Source organism: Oncorhynchus mykiss, chromosome 9, assembly GCF_057628025.1.
Source record: "Oncorhynchus mykiss isolate SJ-2025 chromosome 9, ASM5762802v1, whole genome shotgun sequence".
NCBI classification, from domain to species: Eukaryota; Metazoa; Chordata; class Actinopteri; order Salmoniformes; family Salmonidae; genus Oncorhynchus; species Oncorhynchus mykiss.
In genome coordinates, this window is record NC_143030.1 from 33,283,821 (window position 1) to 33,294,413 (window position 10,593).

The window sequence follows — 10,593 nt, forward strand, 5'->3', positions numbered from 1 at the left end:
ATTGGAATGACAAAAAAAACATTTGATTTTGTTTCCAACAAGGAGTTGAAAGTGAACACCAAGGTAACCTTTCTAAATGACTGTTTTATTATTATTTTTATTTTTTTTATTTAACTAACTTTCACTCCGTAGCACTCACATCTGTAGCCATGAAATGCTTTGAAAGGCTGGTCATGGCTCACATCAACACCATCATCCCAGACACCCTGGAACCACTCCAATTCACATAACGCCCCAACAGATCCACAGATGACGCCGTCTCTATTACATTCCACACTGCCCTCTCCCACCTGGACAAGAGGAACACCTAAGTGAGAATTCTGTTCCTTGACAATAGCTCAGCCTTTAACTCCACAGTGCCATCAAAGCTCATCACTAAGCTCAGGACCATGGGACTTAACACCTCCCTCTGCAACTGGATCCTGAACTTTCTGTCAGGTCACTCCCAGGTAGTGAGGGTAGGCAACAACACATTTGCCACGCTGATCCTCAACACAGGGGCGTGCTTAGTCCCCTCTTGTACTCTCTATTCAACCACGACTGTGTGGCCGGGCACGACTCCAACATCATAATTAAGTTTTCTGATGACACAACGGTGGTCAGCCTGAACTCCGACGACGATGAGACAGCCTATAAGTAGGAGGTCAGGGATCTGCGAGTGATGTGCCAGGTCATCAACCTCTCCCTCAACATGAGCAAGACAAATCGGCTGATTGTGGACTACAGGAAACAAGGGGTCGGGCACGCCCCCATCCACCTTAACGGGGCTGTAGTGGAGCGGGTTGAGAGCTTTACGTTACTTTTTGTCCACACCACTAAGAAATTATCACACCAACACAGTCGTTAACCTTTTGCGACGAGCAAACCCGTATCCGGGAGCGTAATCATAGCCTCAAATGCATTAGCATAACGCAACGAACATAAATACCCCTATAAACCTTTCCTATTCATGAAAATCGCAAATGAAATGAAATAAATATATTCAAACACAAGCTTAGCCTTTTGTTAACAACACTGTCATCTCAGATTTTCAAAATATGCGTTACAGCCAACGCTAAACAAGCATTTGTGTAAGTTTATCATGGCATAATGCTGTGCTAGGCTCTGCTGGCAGCAGGCAACATTTTCACAAAAATAAGAAAAGCAACCAAATTAAATAATTTACCTTTGAAGAACTTTGGATGCTTTCACTCAGGAGACTCCCAGTTAGATAGCAAATATTCCTTTTTTCCAAAAATATTATTTTTGTAGGTGAAAAAGCTCCTGTTTCTTCACCATGCTTGGCTGAGAAATCGACCGAAAAATGCTACAACTATAACGGCAAACGTTGTTTAGGATCCATCCTCAAGGTGTTTTTAACAAATATATTCGATAATATATCCATCGAGGCAGTTGGATTCTCATAAGAAGCGATTGGAAAAATGGCTACCTCAGTATTTTACGCAAGGTTTTCTGTGGGAGACACCATGCCATATATGGTCTCTTACAGCCATTCTTCAAGGGAAATGCCTAAAAAGACGTCACAATGCTGTAGACACCTTGCGGAAAACGTGGAAAACGTAAGCTCATTCGTAGCTTATTCACAGCCATATAAGGAGTCATTGGCATGAGGCGGTTTCAAAAAATGCGGCACTTCCTGGTTGGATTTTTATCTGGGTTTCGCCTGTAACATCAGTTCTGTGGCACTCCCAGACAATATCTTTGCAGTTTTGGAAACGTCAGAGTGTCTTCTTTCCAAAGATGTCAATTATATGCATAGTCAAGCATCTTTTCATGACAAAATATCTTGTTTAAAACGGGAACGTTTTTCATCCAAAAATGTAAATAGCGCCCCCTAAATCCAACTGGTTATTAAGAAGGTACGACAAAGCCTCTTTCCCCTCAGGAGGCTGAAAAGATCCGGTTTTGGCCCTACGATCCTCAAAAAGTTCTGCAGCTGCACCATTGAGATCACCTTGACTAGCTGCATCACCGTTTGCTATGGCAAGTGCTTGTCATCTGACCACAAGGCACTACAAAGGGTATTGCATACAGCCCAGTACATCACTGGGGTCAAGCTCTCTGCCATCCAGGACCTCTATACCAGGCGGTGACAGATGAAGGCCCTAAAAATTGTCAAAGATTCCAGCCACTCAATCCATAGACAGTTCTATCTGCTACCGCATGGCAAGCAGTACTGATCCACCAAGTCTGGAATCAACATGATCCTTAACAGCTTCTACCCCTAAGCCATAAAACTGCTAAATAGTTAGTCCTGGTTAACTCCATTGTTCCTTTTTGCACTAACTATTTTGCCTCATCACATTCGCTGCTGCTACTGTTTATTATCTATCCTATTGCCTAGTCACTTTATCCCTACCTATGTACATTGCTACCTCAAGTACCTCGTACCCCTGCACATTACCTCGTACCCCTGCACATCAACTCGGTACTCAACTATGTATATAGCCAAGTTATATTTGTCATCTTGTTTGAGTGTCCACATGAGGTAAAAATGAACCTTTTCTCCACAACTCCATCAAAAGGAGCTAAAAAAATATATCCACATATTGCTTATGCAATCAACCCATTATTCTTTGTCCATAGCTACCTACTTTAATACTGGTGTGTGCTAGTGCATAACAATCACATATTTTCTCCATATAGGAGGAAATTAATATAATCATAAATGTTTGTCCCATTGTCAAACCAGCTTTCCTGCACATCAAATCTGGATGAGTAACCAAATGTGGGAGATGCCATGGCAAAGACACATTGTACAGTACCAATCTGAAATCTTTCATTAATGCTGCCATTATTATTAACATTCTATAATGTACTCTATCACCCTCCCTCTTATTTGTCACCCATCTCCCGGTGATGTGTTCAGCTGAGCGATGTAATAATGGAAAGAGATTAAAATAACCTGTTCTATCACTCTGTTATCTGTTAGTAGAGACACCAACACCACCACCACCATCCTCTTCATCACCACCACCATAATTTCAACCATCCAGATTACTTAATGTACACATTCATATGAATTTGCATCATGGTGCCCATTCAGTGAAGAAAAATAAGAAATAAGAGAGGGAAAGTAAACGGATTGGAAATAAATGCCTGCTGATACAATATACTGTGGCAGATCAGAGAGAGAAGAGAGAGAACGGATTTGACTATTCTTCAACAACATTGTGCAACTGGCAGCATCAGGCTGAATTGCGAGTAAAATTGACATTGACACGGTATTATTCCAAAACACAATAAACAAATAGATATAGGAGCAATTAATAACATTTATGAAAGTAGCTAGTAATAATGTTCATTGTCTGCTGTTGGCTTGGGTGAAGGGGGGGCATCAATGTTACAGCCAGGGATAATCAGTCATATTGACACAGACCAGGAGCTCTTCATAAGGGCACCTCACCGTCTCAGACATTCACTGTTTCTCTGTCGTAGCTAGCCGCTCCTAGGGAACTAGTCTTCCATGAACAAAAGTCCCTAGGCAACAACGAGCACCAACAGTCATCCCATCTCCGCAAACAGTCCTAGTCCTTCCAGGTACCGGCAGGTGAGACAAAGGCAATACTTTGTCCAAAACTAGAAGCAAAACAGTTGTACCATCATAGTCCTGAAACTCAGTGATTCAAGATTGCAGGTCAATGTTGTATGCAATCAAAAGTCAGAGATATAAAAAATGTATACAGTGCCTTGCGAAAGTATTCGACCCCCTTGAACTTTGCGACCTTTTGCCACATTTCAGGCTTCAAACATAAAGATATAAAACTGTATTTTTTTGTGAAGAATCAACAACAAGTGGGACACAATCATGAAGTGGAACGACATTTATTGGATATTTCAAACTTTTTTAACAAATCAAAAACTGAAAAATTGCAAAATTATTCAGCCCCCTTAAGTTAATACTTTGTAGCGCCACCTTTTGCTGCGATTACAGCTGTAAGTCACTTGGGGTATGTCTCTATCAGTTTTGCACATCGAGAGACTGACATTTTTTCCCATTCCTCCTTGCAAAACAGCTCGAGCTCAGTGAGGTTGGATGGAAAGCATTTGTGAACAGCAGTTTTAAGTTCTTTCCACAGATTCTCGATTGGATTCAGGTCTGGACTTTGACTTGGTCATTCTAACACCTGGATATGTTTCTTTGTGAACCATTCCATTGTAGATTTTGCTTTGGATCATTGTCTTGTTGGAAGACAAATCTCCGTCCCAGTCTCAGGTCTTTTGCAGACTCCATCAGGTTTTCTTCCAGAATGGTCCTGTATTTGGCTCCATCCATCTTCCCATCAATTTTAACCATCTTCCCTGTCCCTGCTGAAGAAAAGCAGGCCCAAACCATGATGCTGCCACCACCATGTTTGACAGTGGGGATGGTGTGTTCAGCTGTGTTGCTTTTACGCCAAACATAACGTTTTGCATTGTTGCCAAAAAGTTCAATTTTGGTTTCATCTGACCAGAGCACCTTCTTCCACATGTTTGGTGTGTCTCCCAGGTGGCTTGTGGCAAACTTTAAACAACACTTTTTATGGATATCTTTAAGAAATGGCTTTCTTCTTGACACTCTTCCATAAAGGCCAGATTTGTGCAATATACGACTGATTGTTGTCCTATGGACAGAGTCTCCCACCTCAGCTGTAGATCTCTGCAGTTCATCCAGAGTGATCAGGGGCCTCTTGGCTGCATCTCTGATCAGTCTTCTCCTTGTATGAGCTGAAAGTTTAGAGGGACGGCCAGGTCTTGGTAGATTTGCAGTGGTCTGATACTCCTTCCATTTCAATATTATCGCTTGCACAGTGCTCCTTGGGATGTTTAAAGCTTGGGAAATCTTTTTGTATCCAAATCCGGCTTTAAACTTCTTCACAACAGTATCTCGGACCTGCCTGGTGTGTTCCTTGTTCTTCATGATGCTCTCTGCGCTTTTAACGGACCTCTGAGACTATCACAGTGCAGGTGCATTTATACGGAGACTTGATTACACACAGGTGGATTGTATTTATCATCATTAGTCATTTAGGTCAACATTGGATCATTCAGAGATCCTCACTGAACTTCTGGAGAGAGTTTGCTGCACTGAAAGTAAAGGGGCTGAATAATTTTGCACGCCCAATTTTTGAGTTTTTGATTTGTTAAAAAAGTTTGAAATATACAATAAATGTCGTTCCACTTCATGATTGTGTCCCACTTGTTGTTGATTCTTCACAAAAAAATACAGTTTTATATATTTATGTTTGAAGCCTGAAACGTGGCAAAAGGTCGCAAAGTTCAAGGGGGCCGAATACTTTCGCAAGGCACTGTATGTACACATATACAGCCCTCTGCCATGGCAACGATAGAACATACATTTCTTGACATTTATTAGTTAGAAATTAGAACAAATATAAACATGTTTTTGCAGGATCTCTTGATGCACACCATCTTGTTTTCAAGAGTCCAAATAAAAATAAAAAAAATAATATGGAAGTCAAATCAAAGTGTATTGATTGCATACACAGTTTAGCAAATGTTGTAGCGGATTCAGCAAAAATTATTATGTTATGTTAATACTTTAAAAAAGGATAGTATGGTAACTACTGTCTAATAATAACAAAGAATAACAATAATTCAAAACAAAGACTTGCATTAAAAAATATTAATATTAAGGATCTCTACAGATCGGTGTCCCACCCATGGGACGGTTGAGCTAAAGTAGACTAATGTGATTAGCATGAGGTTTTAAGTAACAAGAACATTTCCCAGGACATAGACATATCTGATATTGGCAGAAAGCCTAAATTCTTGTTAATTTAACTGCATTGTCCAATTTACTGTAGCTATTACAGTGAAAAAAAAACATGCTATTGTTTGAGGCGAGGGCACAGTTAAGAACTTGACAAGTTATTAATAAACCAATTAGGCACATTTGGGCAGTCTTGATACAAAATTTTGAACAGAAATGCAATAGTGTCAACTAGTGGACAAAATATAAATTGCACCTGGGCTGGAATAATACATTATGCCCTTTCTCTTGCATTTCAAAGATGATTATACACAAAAATACAAAAGAGCGGATATTTTTTTTCTTTGTATTATCTTTTACCAGATTTTTTGTCTTATATTCTCCTACATTATTTTCATATTTCCACAAACTTCAAAGTGTTTCCTTTCGAATGGTATCAATAATATGCATATCCTTGATTCAGGTCCTGAGTTAGAGCCAGATAGACTTGGGTTTGTTATTTTAGGCGAAAATTGACGGATCCTTAAGAGTTTTTAACAGCTAATTTTTTTTTAACAAAGTTGTACAACTACTAATAAAAAACACAACGTTTGTTCTTAACATTTGAAAAAGGGCTTTCTTAAGTTCTTTCTTAAGATTTCTATAGGTACATTATTCCAGTCATTTGGGCGTTAGATCTGAAAGATCTTACTCCAACCTCATGATTGTAATTTGTAATTGCAAATGTTGTCGAAAAGAGTAAATTTCAATCGGTAAGGCTGGTCTAAATGGATTGTTATTTCATTCATCTAATAAACTTTTTAATTCACATCGATTCCTATCTCATCAACATAGTAGGTACAGTGGTCCTTCCTTTAAAACCTCTTCATCCTACCCCCTCCTGTTTCGAACATTCTGTTAAAAATCGCGCAACTTTTCAGCGTCCTGCTACTCATGCCAGGAATATAGTATATGCATATGATTAGTATGTGTGGATAGAAAACACTCTGAAGTTTCTAAAACTGGTTAAATCACGGCTGTGACTATAACAGATTGTGTGTTTCATCGAAAAGCGCAAGAAAAACTGCTCTCTGAAAGCTAAAAATAATATCCATGCGTCACTTTCATGGATTGTTAAAAAGGCACAAAATTAATTATGGACCTGCATGCAATTCCTACAGATTCCACACGATGTCGCCATTGTCGTCATTATCCGGGGAGTTTTTTGTTGGTAAATCCAACTAACTGGATTCCATTTCTTCCGGTCTCCGCCAGGATGTTTTGAAGTGCACATTTTCAGCCATTGATTTGAAGACGAGGAGCTATTGAATACACATCGCCCTGTAATCATTTTGATAGATTATAAACGTTTACTAATACCTAAAGTTGGATTACAAAAGTATTTCGAAGTGTTTTGTGAAAGTTTATCGTCGACTTTTTTAATTTAAAAAAATGACGCTGCGTTTTAAAACAATGTTTTTTTCTGATTTGCACAGCTTCCATAGATGGCTATTTTGGGTAATAATGGACCGATTTAATCGAAAAAAAGACCCAATAGTGATGTTTATGGGGCATATAGGAGTGCCAACAAAGAATATCATCAAAGGTAATGAATGTTTTATATTTTATTTCTGCGTTTTGGGTAGTGCCGGCTACCGCAAAATCTGTTGTTTACGTGTCGTGCTGGTATTTTGGGGGGTGCATGCTATCAGATAATAGCTTCTCATGCTTTCGCCGAAAAGCATTTAAAAAATCTGACTTGTTGGCTAGATTCACAACGAGTGTAGCTTTAATTCAATACCCTGCATGTGTATTTTGATGAACGTTTGAGTTTTAACGAGTACATTTAGCATTTAGCGTAGCGCATTTGCATTTCCAGGTGACTAGTTGAGACATCTGCGTCTCAAGTAGGAGCAAGAAGTTAAAAGTATGTGTCATACCGCGGCACACCCTGCGTGCTGCTGCAGCATTCTGTGGCCCGTCATGTCATTCTCAGCCATTTCTTCTGTTACTGCAAGTTATTGCTAGTTTGACCACCAGAGGGCATCTTTGAGAAGCATTTGATAATATTCCGTATTGGCATTACTGTCACGGCTCTCGTCGGAATGAGGAACGGACCAAAGCACAGCATGGTAAGTGTTCATGATAGAAACAAAAACGAACTACCCACAAAACACAAGTGGGAAAAAGGCTGCCTAAGTATGATTCCCAATCAGAGACAACGATTGGGAACCACACTCGGCCAAAAACAAAGAAATAGAAAATGTCCAACCTAGTCACACCCTGGCCTAAACAAAATAGAGAATAAAAGCCTCTCTATGGCCAGGGCGTGACAATTACCAGAGAATTTAAAACGTTTTTTTTTGTAATAGCATAGTATATGGGACTGATTTTAAGAAATTTGGCTTAATTAATTTGATTAATATTATGGTGTTTCCGTTCAGAGAAAAATTGTCAGTTTTAAATTCAGACCGTTCTGCTCTCGGTGCGCACACTGGACGTTCGTGCCGAGTAGTAGGTTTGATTTGAGCGTTCTGGCCTTACAACGGCAGTCAAGCACCCAAGCTAACATTGGCTAGCTACTTCCAGACACAAATGAGACAACTCTGATCATTTTACTCGCCCTGGCAAAGTTGGTAAGGCAGTGTTAACCAGAACGTTGGTGACTGTAAATGTGCTACTGGAAACAATTTAATTACACTTTTTCTCCGACAATTACTAACACCGGCTATATTCAACGGGTGTTGAGCGCTCGTAAAGTAATTATTCTACGCTCTGGTACACTCAGATGAGAGTGCTCTGAAATCTGTGAAGATAGTAGCACCGTGGCACCAACTCGCCTTCCTAACGTTCTATTCACAGTTTATTGTTCCTGCTTCGCTACTGTTGGCAATGAGACCTGCTCACGTTGTTTTATAGTTCAAATGTAAACAACAAAAATAATATTGGAACTCTGAGGTTTTCCCCTTGTTTCCTACGGGGGAAATATAGGCATGTCTGTCTATTTCGCCAAATAACTCGCAATGTGTATCTTTTGATTTTTTTAAAAGTCGGGTGTAATCGGTGTGAAATTGCTAGCTAGTTAGCGGTGTGCGCGCTGATAGCATTTCAATCGGTAACGTCACTCAGTCTGAGACCTGGAAGTTTGTAATTATATAAGGCTGGGCAACGAGCTTGTTTGCTATCAATCACTAGACCAGAAAAAAACAGGCTCTGCGAACGCTCGATTCCATTAATTTGCTATGGGCTCGCGCGAGTGTTCTAGTTTAGCCAACGTTCTTAAGCTGTTTTTCAGCCTTGGGTGTATTTTGACTCGTTCTATTGTGCAGCCTATAGAGAGCCAGAGCTAATTTACGAAAGCATCCGAATGTCCATTGAGAAAGCACAATGACTATACCATTTAGCTTAGCTAAGAATGACGAGAATAATCAAGTCAATAGTTAATATACTGGCAAGTTTGATGTATAACTACTAATGTTAGGTAGCTAGCTAACATACCGGTACATACTATTGTAATGATATGTTATGTGGTTCGTAAGGGCAGCGTCGCTAACAAATTGTCAGTCAACATAACGGGTAAGGTAACTTATTTGAAAAGTCATTACTTTATTACGTTGAGTAGCAAGCTACCCGTTGATCATAAGGGCACATCTGGTCTGTGATAGGAGGGTGGGGGGATTCACACCTTGCTCGGCTATTAGACTATTCTTTATTAAAGGCTGAATAGTCTATTGTTCAGCTATTAGCCCTCCTCCCCTACTTGCAAAAATTGCTGTTCCCATCTCATTCCTTTGCCTTTTCCACACATCAACATTCTGCTCCTGGGTGGCTCACTTGTGGGCGTGCTGGCAGGATATGGCAGCTTTTTGGTTGTGCGTCAAGAATTCTACATACAGTAGCACGTTTGTATGAAGGTGTGGTTATTCACAGGCAAATTATTACATGCTATGGAGGTACATTTGTGTCTTTTTGTCGAGAGCAAACCTTTTATATTTTCAATCAAAAATCATTGTTCTGAAAGCAACTTTTTTCAGACACAAAGGAAGTCAAAGCGGACACCTACGAAGATGGCATCTCAGGTAAGCAGCACTGGGCTATATTGACATATCCTAAAAATGACATCTGCTGCTTTAGATTGAACGGTCATACGTCAGTTATTGTTTTCATATCTAAAAAAATAAGCTGTTTTCTTTACTTACAGAGAGTGAGCTGACCAAGAGGTCGAAAATGTAGATATTTATTTTTTTATTTTTTTTTTATTTTATTTAACCAGGCAAGTCAGTTAAGAACAAATTCTTATTTTCAATGACGGCCTGGGAACAGTGGGTTAACTGCCTGTTCAGGGGCAGAACGACAGATTTGTACCTTGTCAGCTCGGGGGTTTGAACTCGCAACCTTCCGGTTACTAGTCCAACACTCTAACCACTAGGCTACCCTGCCGCCAGATATTGTCACTGTCTGAGGAACCGGCAGTGGGAACACTGTTCTGTGTTCTTTTTCTCCATCTCTGCCTGTCTTGTTGTACATGGAACCTGTCTCACATGCATTAATTTAAAAAACCTTTAAGATGTCAGCTGCTAATTTTCAGATTTACACCACATAAACACAGTCATTTTCACTGAAATATCTGTTGCTGCCAATTCTTGATATCCCTGGGGTTAGCTTTACAATAACCAAGTGGTGAGACACATAGCCCTCTATATTTAAATGTTTCAGGTACACTCTGTAGGTGTCTGTGTCACATACAGTATCTTCTATTGACATTATCTTCTATTGATTGTCCCCATGACACCAGGTGAGACCACACACACACAATAACAGCCTCTCTTCTTCACTTCATCTCTCTCCCTCTTCTCCCTAAATCCTCTAGGACATATCAGATGTTTTGGTGAACCGCTCCT